Consider the following 14,162-nt stretch of genomic DNA (forward strand, 5'->3'; position numbering starts at 1 on the left):
GTTTGAACAACAAGGAAGACAGTGTAGAGTCTTATAATGCTTGCAATATGTTCTTATGTAAGTTTTGTTGTACCGGTTCATACTTGTGTTTGCTTCAAACAATCTTGCTAGCCAAAGCCTTGTATTGAGAGGGAATACTTCTCGTGCATCCAAAACCTTGAGCCAAAACCTATGCCATTTGTGTCCACCATACCTACCTACTACATGGTATTTCTCTGCCATTCCAAAGTAAATTACTTGAGTGCTACCTTTAAAATTTCATTCCTTGTCTTTGCAATATATAGCTCATGGGAAAATTGCTTAAAAACTATTGTGATGAAGAATATGTCGCTTATGTATCTTATTTCGTATAAGTTGCTTGTTGAGCGATAACCATGTTTCTGGGGACGCCATCAACTATTACACCTTTGTTGAATATCATGTGAGTTGCTATGCATGTTCGTCTTGTCTGAAGTAAGGGTGATTTATCATGATCAAATGGTTTGAGTATGCATATTGTTAGAGAAGAACATTGGGCCGCTAACCAAAGCCATGTATCATGGTGGAAGTTTCAGTTTGGACATTAATCCTCAATCTCTTATGAGAATATTATCTGTTGTTGAATGCTTATGCATTAAAGAGGAGTCCATTATCTGTTTTCTATGTTCTCCCGGTATGGATGTCCTAAGTTGAGATCTATCAAAAACGAGAAATCAAATGCGATCTATCTCCTTGGACCTTTGTACAGGCGGCATAGAGGTACCCCTTTGTGACACTTGGTTGAAACATATGTTATGCAATGATAATCCATGTAAATCCAAGCTAATTAGGACAAGGTGCGAGCACTATTGGTATTATATGCATGAGGCTTGCAACTTATAGGATGTCTTATGCATAACACATATGAATTATTACTACAGTTGACAAAATTGTTTCTATGTTTTCAAAATAAAAAGCTCTAGCACAAATATAGCAATCCATGCTTCCCTCTGCGAAGGGCCATTCTTCTACTTTATGTTGAGTCAGTTTACCTACTTCTTTCTGTCTTAGAAGCAAACACTTGTGTCAACTGTGCGCATTGATTCCTACATACTTGCTTATTTGCATTCATCATATTACTTTGTGTTGACAATTATCCATGAGATATACATGTTGAAGTTGAAAGCAACCGCTGAAACTTATATCTTCCTTTGTGTTGCTTCAAAACTTTCTACTAAGAATTTATTGCTTTATGAGTTAACTCCTATGCAAGTCTTATTGATGCTTGTCTTGAAAGTACTATTCATGAAAAGTCTTTGTTATATGATTCAGTTGTTTAATCATTGTCTTTACCATTGCTTCGAATCACTTCATTCATCTCATATGCTTTACAATAGTGTTGATTAAGATTATGATAGCATGTCACTTCAGAAATTATCCTTGTTATCGTTTACCTACCGAGGGCGAGTAGTAACTAAGCTTGGGGATGCTTGATACGTCTCAAACGTATCTATAATTTTATGACAATACTCACATGTTTTATACACACTTTATATCATTTATATGCATTTTCCGGCACTAACCTATTAACGAGATGCCGAAGCGCCAGTTCCTGTTTTCTGCTGTTTTTGGTTTCAAAAATCCTACAAAGGAAATATTCTCGGAATTGGACGAAATCAACGCCCAGGGTCTTATTTTTCCACGGAGCTTCCAGAAGACCGAAGAGCATACAAAGTGGGGCCACGAGGCGGCCAAACCACAGGGCGGCGCGGCCAAGGAGGGGCCCGCGCCGGCCTGTGGTGTGGGCCCCTCGTCAGCCCTCCGACTCTGCCCTTCCACCTACTTAAACTCTCCGTCGCGAAAACCCTATTACCGAGAGCCACGAAACGGAAAAAGTTCCAGAGACGCCGCCGCCGCCAATCCCATCTCGGGGTATTCAGGAGATCGCCTCCGGCACCCTGCCGGAGAGGGGAATCATCTCCCGGAGGACTCTTCATCACCATGATCGCCTCCGGACTGATGTGTGAGTAGTTCATCCTTGGACTATGGGTCCATAGCAGTAGCTAGATGGTTGTCTTCTCCTAATTGTGCTATCATGTTAGATCTTGTGAGCTGCCTATCATGATCAAGATCGTCTATTTGTAATGCTACATGTTGTGTTTGTTGGGATCCGATGAATATGGAATACTATGTCAAGTTGATTATCAATCTATCATATATGTGTTGTTTATGATCTTGCATGCTCTCCGTTGCTAGTAGAGGCTCTAGCCAAGTTGATACTTGTGACTCCAAGAGGGAGTATTTATGCTCGATAGTGGGTTCATGCCTCCATTGAATCTGAGATAGTGACAGAAAGTTCTAAGGTTGTGGATGTGCTGTTGCCACTAGGGATAAAACATCAATGCTTTGTCTAAGAATATTTGTGTTGATTACATTACGCACCATACTTAATGCAATTGTCTATTGTTTGCAACTTAATACTGGAAGGGGTGCGGATGCTAACCCGAAGGTGGACTTTTTAGGCATAGATGCATGCTGGATAACGGTCTATGTAATTTGTCGTAATGCCCTAAGTAAATCTCATATTAGTCATCATGATATGTATGTGCATTGTTATGCACTCTCTATTTGTCAATTGCCCAACTGTAATTTGTTCACCCAACATGCTATTTCTTATTGGAGAGACACCACTAGTGAACTGTGGACCCCGGTCCATTCTTTTACATCTGAATACAATCTACTGCAATCATTGTTCTCTACTGTTCTTCGCAAACAAACATCATTTTCCACGCCATACGTTTAATCCTTTGTTTACAGCAAGCCGGTTTGATTGACAACCTCACTATTAAGTTGGGGCAAAGTATTTTGATTGTGTTGTGCAGGTTCCACGTTGGCGCCGGAATCCCTGGTGTTGCGCCGCACTACACTCCGTCACCAACAACCTTCATGTGGCCTTTGACTCCTACTGGTTCGATAACCTTGGTTTCTTACTGAGGGAAAACTTGCTGATGTACGCATCACACCTTCCTCTTGGGGTTCCCAACGGACGTGTGCTTCACGCGTTATCAAGCTCCCTAAGACGATGTGATCAAGTTACCAAACCGAAAGCCCCTCTTGATAGTGCGACTATCTATCCTATAACCCAGTCTTCCAACAACCACCTTGAGACCGGTAAAAGGAAAACCTAGAAAGGCCATACCTTTTCCTTGCGCATCCCGCTTGATCTTGATAATAACTCTTCAAGCTCCACTCAAGCCGGAATGCCTCACTTGATCATTGTTGCTTCGTGAAGACTCACAAATGCTCCCCCCATACACCATTGGGAAAGCTCCATTGATGCACATCTTCACATGTCCATTATCACCAAATGGACGACAAGGTTCAAGCATATGATCATCTTGAGATGCTCAACTTGAACTTGCCCAACTCAACCTTGATGACGATCACCACTTGATGTCATCCTCTTATGGGCTATATGAGATCTCACTTTTGATGCATGCCCATGGGAAGATACCATACCACATGACTTCACGTGGCACACACATTCTTCATGCTTCATATGTTGACCAAACTTGAATCTATTCTTCACTCTTTGTATTGGTTAACCTTGTATCTTGCCATGCTCTATCATACTATCTTGAGGTGTATATAAAATTCTTCATTTGTAAGCAAGCACTCAAGATCTTGATCATTCATTGCTTATCACATAAGCTAGAGCATGGCTAATATTGAGTTCCACATAATAAGTCCATCTTCATTTCTTCTTCTTGATCATATCACATATATATATCTTCAAATCGATGATCTTGATGCCAATACACAAGATATATCTTTATCTTCATGACATTGATGACGCGTAAAGCACACGCCCGTTGGGAACCCCAAGAGGAAGGTGTGATGCGTACAGCGGAAAGCTTTTCCCTCAGTAAGAAACCAAGGTTATCGAACCAGTAGGAGTCAAGAAGCACGTTGAAGGTTGATGGCGGCGGAGTGTAGTGCGGCACAACACCAGGGATTCCGGCGCCAACGTGGAACCTGCACAACACAACCAAAGTACTTTGCCCCAACTTAACAGTGAGGTTGTCAATCTCACCGGCTTGCTATAACAAAGGATTAGATGTATAGTGTGGATGATGATGTTTGCAGAAAACAGTAGAACGAGTATTGCAGTAGATTGTATTCGATGTAAAAGAATGGACCGGGGTCCACAGTTCACTAGTGGTGTCTCTCCCATAAGATAAATAGCATGTTGGGTGAACAAATTACAGTTGGGCAATTGACAAATAAAGATGGCATAACAATGCACATACATGTTATGCTGAGTAGTGTGAGATTTAATTGGGCATTACGACAAAGTACATAGACCGCTATCCAGCATGCATCTATGCCTAAAAAGTCCACCTTCAGGTTATCATCCGAACCCCCTCCAGTATTAAGTTGCAAACAACAGACAATTGCATTAAGTATGGTGCGTAATGTAATCAACAAATACGTCCTTAGACATAGCATTGATGTTTTATCCCTAGTGGCAACAGCACATCCACAACCTTAGAACTTTCTGTCACTGTCCCAGATTTAATGGAGGCATGAACCCACTATCGAGCATAAATACTCCCTCTTGGAGTTACAAGTAACGACTTGGCCAGAGCCTCTACTAATAACGGAGAGCATGCAAGATCATAAACAACACATAGATAATAGATTGATAATCAACATAACATAGCATTCATTATTCATCGGATCCCAACAAACGCAACATGTAGCATTACAGATAGATGATCTTGATCATGTTAGGCAGCTCACAAGATCCAACAATGATAGCACAATTAGGAGAAGACGGCCATCTAGCTACTGCTATGGACCCATAGTCTAGGGGTGAACTACCCACTCATCACTCCGGAGGCGACCATGGCGGTGAAGAGTCCTCCGGGAGATGATTCCCCTCTCCGGCAGGGTGCCGGAGGCGATCTCCTGAATCCCCCGAGATGGGATTGGCGGCGGCGGCGTCTCTGGAAGGTTTTCCGTATCGTGGCTCTCGGTACTGGAACTATTATCGACGAAGGCTTAAGTAGGCGGAAGGGTAGGTCAGGGGGCGACGCGAGGGGCCCACACGCTAGGGCTGCGTGGCCAGGGGCTGGGCCGCGCCGCCCTACTGTGGCGTCGCCTCGTCGCCCCACTTCGTTTCCCTTTCGGACTTCTGGAAGCTTCGTGGAAAAATAAGATCCTGGGCGTTGATTTCGTCCAATTCCGAGAATATTTCCTTACTAGGATTTCTGAAACCAAAAACAGCAGAAAACAGCAACTGGCTCTTCGGCATCTTGTTAATAGGTTAGTGCCGGAAAATGCATAACTACGACATAAAGTATGTATAAAACATGTAGGTATTGTCATAAAACAAGCATGGAACATAAGAAATTATCGATACGTTGGAGACGTATCAGACATCCATACTTGAATCCAACACATGGAATACAAGTAGTACCTATGGAATATTCCTTCATATAAACTCAATGAAAACATTACTCCATAGGGGTTGTCATTAATTACCAAAACCACACATAGAGGCAATGTACTCTTACAACTTCACTACTAACACTGCTATAAACTATTAGTACTGATAAACTGTTGTGAGCAAGTCTATTTCCAGGTGCATCTGACTTTACAACTCAGTTGTTAAAGCTTATTAATATTCTTTGACTCCCCCTTGTGTCGAATCAATAAATTTGGGTTTTACTTCCCTCGAAGACTGTTGCGATCACCTGTACTTGTGGGTCATCAGGCCGCCTACCACGTGGGCATCTGTAACCCTCACATGAGGAACAAGATGAACACAAGGGATCCCGACACCACTCCAGAACTATTCACTCTGGTAGACAAATGTGCCCGGGCCGAGGAGGGGCGCCTCCTACAACGACTCCAAGAAGAAGACCGCAAGCGTCTGCCCGCAAATAGAAATCCCTTTCTAGAATATTCACGTATTCCGAAATAAATTTTCACATATACAAAATAAAAAAATACGAGGTTTTAAAAATTATTTGTCGGTTCAAAAGATACTTTGATGGATTCAAAAAATGTCAACAGTTTGAAAGAAAATATTCATGGTTTTGATATGGTACATTCACCCAGTTTGGAAAATGTGCATGGCGCATATGCTTATGTTGTGCTTGAAATGGAAACAAAAACAAAAATATAAATAAACTATTTTTTAATAATACTAGTAATATTGACGAACAACAAAAGCATACAATATATACTATAAGTCTATAATATTAAAACTCAACTAAGATTAGGAAACTAAAATCAAAATAAAGTTGTGAAATGAAAAAAACAAAGAAAAAACACCCCATAATAGAAAACCCGGCAGAAATTGTAGCAGAAAATGGGGTAAGCCGGCTGGCTGCATCATCGCTAAGAAAAAGAGCAACGAAGGAACCTTTTCTTTAGGTGATTTGCTTAGTTCTCAGCTGGTTTCGTGCTCAGTCAAGTCTTATATTCCCTCTGTTTCTAAATATAAGCCATAAAGTTTCTGGCACGGAAATTAAGAAACATGTATTTAGAAAAAATTACACCATATTTGGCTAGGATTAACCCTAGGTAATTGACGTGAGCTAATAGAGGGCTTTGCATAAGATAAGGAAACCTAGTCAAATTCCTAAAAGTATTATACATACAAGTGAGACAACGCAGTAAACCTTATTGTTGGATATATTAGCAATTTTTCACATGATATAACTAACATAAAACATAGATAAATCACGACCAGAAAGAGGATAATCAAACTAGTCACGACATCTATCAGAGAGTATGATAAGAACAATTCTATACAAGAAACTAAGGCTAGAAACTGCATCATGATCTCGACTAGAAGAATGAGGAGAACATACGGGATAGCAGAAGAAGACTCGTTTGTGTTGCCGGTGTTGTGGCCCATGTCGTTGTAGAGGTTGCTGATGTCGGGGAAAAAGTCGTCGTCAGGGAAGAACTCATCCACGTCCGTGATGAAGTCAGCAGTCGCGCAGGAGCGCTCCCTCAAAAACCTTATCGCCGCTCTCCCGTACAAGATCACAAGCGTCGCGGCTTCGGAGGCCTACTGTCCCGGATCACAGTGCACGCCGCAAGACAGGATGGAGAAGACCTTGATCGGCGCAAAGCTCTGGAACTGAGAGGTTGTAGTGTTCCCTGTTTTTCTCTGGAGAGGAGCGCCCTCTCTTTTATAGGCATTGGCAGAGGGAGGTGAACAGGTTGCGGTAGGAGATGAAACGAAGGGACGGAATACGAACTGAACAGGCAGCAGTATTCATTGTCCACAAAGCAAAAACATTTCAGATTCGTGCGCGCAACCTTACAAATTCCATTCATGCGTGATAAAAAGGAAGAGAAGCACTCGGCTCGAGGCAATCCTGCATACCGCGGTGCGCTCGTCGTGACGAGGCGAGCGAGCGGGCGGCGGAGGAGGAGGAGCACGCGTGTGGGAGTCCTCTTCTCATGCTTGTACAACAAGTGGAGCAGCCCCTTATAAGGAGGTCTAACTCTCTCTAAACTAGCAAGGTTTTTTTAGGGGTCTAAACTAGAAAGGTGGGGCTAAACTTTTGTCCCATCCCTTGCCATGCATGAATGGGCCACTTGGGCCTTTGGGATTTTCAGAAATCGTGGACTAAGTTAAATAGGTAGGGCCTATATTAGGCAAACTTCCAACAATCCCCCACCAGATCCGAGAGGCACATAGAATTTTCCTTTGGTTCATAAACATTGTTTTATGTACCGGTACTATAGCGAAGACTGTTAAGTTGAACTTTCACCATAACTCTATGTTACACTAGACTGCTACTTGAACAGTGGACTAAGCCTTGAACTGCAAGTTTTCTGCTAATCTAGCTTCACAAAGAGTCTTGACCGGTACTGGGCCGTCGCAGGGCTTCCCCGCGGGTTGAGCTTATGTGTCATACTCCATGGCCTTTCGTGAGTTTATTAAAGAGCACACAACTCTCATAGACTGCGATGTTTAACATCCAAAACTCATATAGGTGTGTTCTTCAACATATCTACAGGATAACATATGTACTTAAACAAGCCACTTAGAACACATTTCTCCTATAAATGTTCTAACACTACTCGGCCATACAAGGGCTCTGAGAGGGCAAATGCATCCAGATCGCTCGTTTCCACCGCGACAGTAAAAGGATGCCCCCGCTTTTCACCAGGGCCGTTCGATGCGGTCATTTTTTGTTTACCTGTAGTTGCTCCTTCACAGACAATGACATCTGGGCCCATTTTCGTGCGGGACCGGTGGCCAGTGGCAGCTGCAGGCGCTCATCATCGTCGCTCGTTTTAGTGGTTGTTTGCTGGAGGCGTGAAAACCCTAGATCGGCATTGGCTCTCCTCCCACAAATCCCTGTCTGCTCTCTCGCCTCCTCTCTCCCGCCCGTCGACTCCGCCAGCCGCCGCGTCGCGGCCGTCGACTTTTCGCGCCGCCAGCGGACGGCGACCCCGAGCAGCCGCCGTCGCGCATCGGGAGGAGCTGGGCCGAGGACCTCGGCCGCGCCATGCGCTCGAGGCCGCCGCTGCGAAGAGCGCCAGGAAGCGCCGGCCGCCGCCAGTCGCGTTCGACGACACCGTCGCAGGTACGACCACCTTCTGTCCTCTTCCTTTTTTCCTTCCTGGGGAGGAGCCTCGTTTTCCCTTGATTCTCCCCAATCCTGAGCAGAGGAGGCGGGTGATGTGCACAGGAGTGGGGGATGGAGGAGGCGCAGGGGGTGCAGAGGAGGTGGGGGACAGAGGTGGCTGGGAACCGAGGGTGGCACGAGCCGGTGGCAACTCGGGGTCAATCGTGGGCATCACCGAGATTCGTCCAGGTTTGCATCTCCTTCCCCTTTCTATCTCTTCCTCTCTGTCTCCCTCTCTTTGCTCTGGCTCTCTTTTCTCCTGGCTGCAAGTAACGGAGGAGGAGGAGATGATGTGAGTGGAGGAGCCTGCTCGTTATGGCCGTTCTTTTGGACAATTTCAAGGCTGAAATTGTGTGAGCCTTTTGATGCCTTCTTTTGGTCAATTTCACCTTGTTATTTTGGTAAATTTTATATGTGTATTGAAATATGCTTAAAAGGTGTTCGATGAAAAGGCAAGTGGACTGCAACTATTCATGAGGAGGAGAAACAAGAGATGGGAGTGGTGCTGGAATCTGGAGATGGAGCCTGGAGGAGGGAGCTCGAGAAGCGCCGCAGGGACGGAGGTGGAGGATCAGGGAGCGGCTGTACTGGCCTAGAGAACCATAGGGCCTCGATGCTGACCTGATACACCGCTGAATCTGTCTACAATTTCTCCTCTCCAGGTATGGCAGTAGTTCCCTAGATTAGTTTATCCTCCATTCCTTCTGTTCATGGCCAAAAGTTATCTATTTGGGAAATGTGTAGACGGAGAATTTGCTCAGATTGGTTTGGGAGAGGGAGACAAATTAGTAGTTTGCAAGTGCTCTCGCTAGCACCTTATGTGACTGCTCTGTCTTGCAGATCATCACCCGAGTACCCTGTCTCATATAAAACCAGCAGGCCCATGAGCTACTTGATACATTGGTCAATTGATTTTTTTTTGTATATTGGCTTAATTTAAGACATAATCTCCTGGAAGTCTCTATAAGAATTTGTTTCATTTGGAGAGGCAATATGGCATATGTCACAAATTATGGCGCTGTGCCACGAAGTCTATTAGTAATTTACAATTTACTCCTATGAAATGGTGCTCATAAGTAAATTAGTTTTGAGTTATCTACATTCTTCTCTATGCTTTGTAAAATTGTAGGCCAATATACATATGCTTTTCTAGGTTTTCATGTTAGTAGGCTCTTAATTAGGCACTCCTCACTGTCTAATTTATCATATTTATTTTAATTAATGATTTGTTCACATATTGCATGTTCCTTGCAAGGGCAAAGGGCTGTTGGTTGTCAAGATTTGAGTGTGAGTGGTCAGATGGTGCAAGAGGTTTGACTTAACTAGATTTTGTGTGTGGTGCTAGGGGCAAGGATTGGGGTGCGCTTTCAGCTACATGTTGGGATAGAGCAAGAACACTCCATGCATAATTGATGTGAGTCAACTTGTTGGTCTTTTAAATCCCGGTCCATCAAAGATTCATGTAAAAGTATATGTCGAAGCTTAATACGGTTATTTCCAATAATGGATGCAATAATGTTCTCTGTTTTCTTGTGGTAGGGTGCCTTTTTTTTTGCACATACCAACAATTAGGATATCATGGTTAGTCGACCCAGTTTCATCCTAGGTGAGTGTTGTTTTATTTGAAGTTTACCCTGTAACACGTTCTCATGATGATGGCGTTGAAGATGTTGCTTGGCACCTGAAAGTTTAAAACTTATTTGGATCTGTTGGAGAGGACAAAAAGTTCATGACGTGAACTTGCATACTAACAAACTAGAAAAAATTATATCTGCACTAGAATAGGTTAAAAATCAATTATTTAATTGCACAATTCTACAATTTTTAGAACAACTCTTTGAAGAGTGCAGCGGCAGTGCCTTAGGGTCAAGTACTGCTATTTACGCCGCTTTGTTGGTCCATTTGTTCACTGAATGGGGGGTCTGTTCAGATTGAGGTAATAAGTACCAGTACCATGTTTAGCAATTTCAGTTTGTCCCCGGCCATTTCAGACAATGTTTTCTAAATCAAAATATATATAGTTATGCTTCAGTTTAGATTGTTTTATTCTTAGGATTTCTCTATGAACTTTTCCTCTTTGTAAATATTCGGATCGTGTTGATGCTTGATGCACGTGGTTCAGATGATTAATGGTTTTTTCTTCTGTATGCAGAGAAGGAAAAGGATAAAGGACATGCTCTGGCCTTATAGAATCTGGTATCCAACCAAGGTATTTTACCTATCCCGATAAGAAGCCCGACGTGGAAAATTGGTATTGTCTGTAACCTCAATTGTTAAAAATTGAGCCAGCGTACGAAGACTGGAGAGCCTAAGCAAGAGGACCAAGAGGTATATTTCCTGAAGCCCGCACTTGCATTTGTTTTTTCAAGCATTATGTATAAGCTAGAGTTTTTTGGGCTCATGTGCCTGTATGCAGAAATTTATCCTTGTTATTTTGCCGGCCAGTGTCTGAGACGCTCCATGCTTTTGGCTGCACAGATAGTTAGGAGATTCCTATAATGATGTCGCGTTTCTATGCCCTGGCATCAAAATTGAAAATAATGCATTTGCCTTTTGTAAATTTTGCGGCACATGATGTTGTGGAAGATGAGCTGAGAACTGAAGGCATCATTAGTGCGAACGACGATCGATGGATCTCGAGACAGAAGCCAACAAAGCTGGTACTGACGAGGGCATGCAGGTTGCACCTGAACCATATTTACTTATTAACAGTCTCTACTGCTATTTAGTAGATTAACATTATATTGTACCATTTAGTTGTTAATCACACACATTGTTAGTGGATGTTGTCTAAAAATAGTTCCAGGGAATATTGAATTAGCTATTTTTTATATCCATGTGCAGTGGTGGTATCTCGCGTGGCTTGAACTCTCAGTATATGTATTTACTAATTTTATGCATTTCTATGTGTTTCTAGGCTCTGTGCAATAGGCTCCGCTGAAATCTCATTGTCATAGTCATTCTAATGTACAAGTACCTATAGTTGACTGGACTAAAACTGATTGCAATGAGCAGAAGTGGTACTGACACAGATTCTGTAAGAATATGAATTTTCATTTCTATGTATTTAGTCATTTACTCATGGTTAATACACTCTACTAATATACCATCTAATTGGTTCAGTTGTGTTATTTGATTTAATCTCCTGTGAACAAGTATTCAAAAAATATTTATGCGTAGTTGTGCTATGTTTGTAATTTAGCTAATTGTTTTGGCAATCATCAGTAAGCAATTTTTATGTGGTGGCTTGTTGGTGCTAATTAATTCGTTTGATCTTACCAGCAGGAACCGTGTTTCGCTACATCATATCTTGCTTGATGGAACTTTGCATGCACACTGACCATGGAACTCACTCATGGTAAGTGGGAAGTGGGAACTGGATACCGTGCATTCAAAAGGTTATTGTGTGGTTATATTTAGATATATTTTATAAATTTCATGTTGGCTTGTGCTAATATGTATTATATTGAGTTATTGGCATTCTAATATGATTTTCAGATATTTTGAGTCATGCTAATATGCTAATTGGATCTTTGGTTGTATTCAATATGGTTGTTGACTTGTTACAATATTTCAGAGATCTAGCAGTGTAAAATAAAGTATATGGAAATCTGAAGTCGCAGATTTTTGGTAGTTGTAGTGCGGATATTTGGAGACCTCTTGATTTGTGTTTTGAACCCGACCCTGATTAAAAAATCTGGTCCAAAATTATGTGGTGTACGATATCTCAATTTATTAGGGTGCTTAAATTAAATAGTTTGCAGCTATCTATTTTTCTGTTCTATGATAAAAACATTTGTGAATTATGTTCTATGATATGTAGGCCAGTATATAGACGCTTAGCACACTATCTAATTAGTTTTGAGTTATCTGTTTTCCTCTCTATGCTTTGTAGACCAGTATACAAGTGCTTAATACTACATATAACCATGTGGTAAACTAATTGTTCCTCCACCAAAATGTGGTTGATTCTAACTATATATTAACCTAAAGTTTTTTTAATGTGGACTCCATCCGATTAAACAGTAGATTGTTTTTGCATGATTGTCAGATAACCCATGGTGGAAGTTAAATGTGTGCATATGATGTCTATATACATCGAAAGCTCCAGGGTCCACCTTCAGTCATTATCTTTTCCCTGAATTTCAGTTTCTGGACATCTTCAAAAAGTAAGCATATAGTCCAGAGCTTCTTGACTCTTGTCTTTCATAGTTTTACTCAAGCGTGAACATATAATACAACTTATGAATGCAACTATGTGCAGTTTTAAATATACAGTATATATATAGTGCAGATGCTCCTCTTTCCATTTTTATCCTTCATGCGTAATATCGTGATTTTTTGTTCATCTTTGAACCTTACTAGAGAACTATCAAGAACTACAGATTCATACTCGCACTTTGCGATTTTGTTCTTTTTTTCTTAGGATGTCATTTCCTTTGCTAATTCTGGGTGTAGTAGTACAGGTTTACTCACTATCCCCGTCTCACCTCTCTTTATGTCTATTTTGTTCAGATGCGTGAAGGCTTGGTTGCAACAGATTTCTTTTTTCAAATTTGATTGTCAAACTCATGGATTTTGCTGTGATCGTGAAACCTGTAGGAATTGGCATCGAGATGGCTTGTGCCGTGATCTACGACTTGCTGCCTGCTCCCATTGGTCAAGTGCTTATGTACTATATCTAAGTTAATGCTTTAGTTACTATATCTACCATACAAATTTACAAGTGGAAATTTCCTACTATTCAGGTGGAAGTGCCATACTCACATGGCACCTGAAGATGCTGCACCACATCTAGAGATAAGCTATGCCCATTTTCAAGCGACGAAAGTGGTAGCAGGGAACAACCGAGTGAGGGCGGAAGCTGGATTGTAGTTCTCACCGGTTAGCACAAATATCCATCTTTGGGCTTACAATTGGACGTGCCATGGACTGTAAATATTGTTCAGGAATAACTAGGCTACAATACTCTTCTGCAAAAAATAAAATTAGAAGTTGAATTAGTCAAAATTTCATTGTATGAAGGCATAGCTTGAGATATAAGAGGCGTCACAGTGGCTCAAACACAAAAACATATTGCCCAGGACAGAAAAAAGAATTGTCCACTATGAAACTGTTAAGGAACTAAATGTACTTATATGACCTTGTGCCTGCTAAAAATGTACTTGTGAAGTTAGCTTATGGCTACTAAGAATAGCACAACATGGCATAGAAGCCTGTTAGTCTGATGTGTCTGAATTAGTCTGATGCTTATTTCTACAATTACACGTGCCATGGACTGTAAATTTATATTTGTCTGGTTAATTAGTCTGATGTGTCTGAATTTTGAATTTTGCAGCTACCTAGAAGATTGCTGATGGTCCCTCAAGCAAGGACTGGAGAGGTGGAAGTGCTGCTAGCTTCAACATCAGTCTCAGCAGGACTATAGCTGCAAAGATTAGTATAATCCAGTTTGTCTTTTCTTTTATTGTTGTACAGCATAATTTGCAATCTGGCTACTTCAGGGTACATAGGCACTCTTTAAAGGTTCTAATAGGAACC

This window comes from Lolium perenne, chromosome 2 (assembly GCF_019359855.2).
Source record: "Lolium perenne isolate Kyuss_39 chromosome 2, Kyuss_2.0, whole genome shotgun sequence".
In the NCBI taxonomy this organism is placed as follows: domain Eukaryota; kingdom Viridiplantae; phylum Streptophyta; class Magnoliopsida; order Poales; family Poaceae; genus Lolium; species Lolium perenne.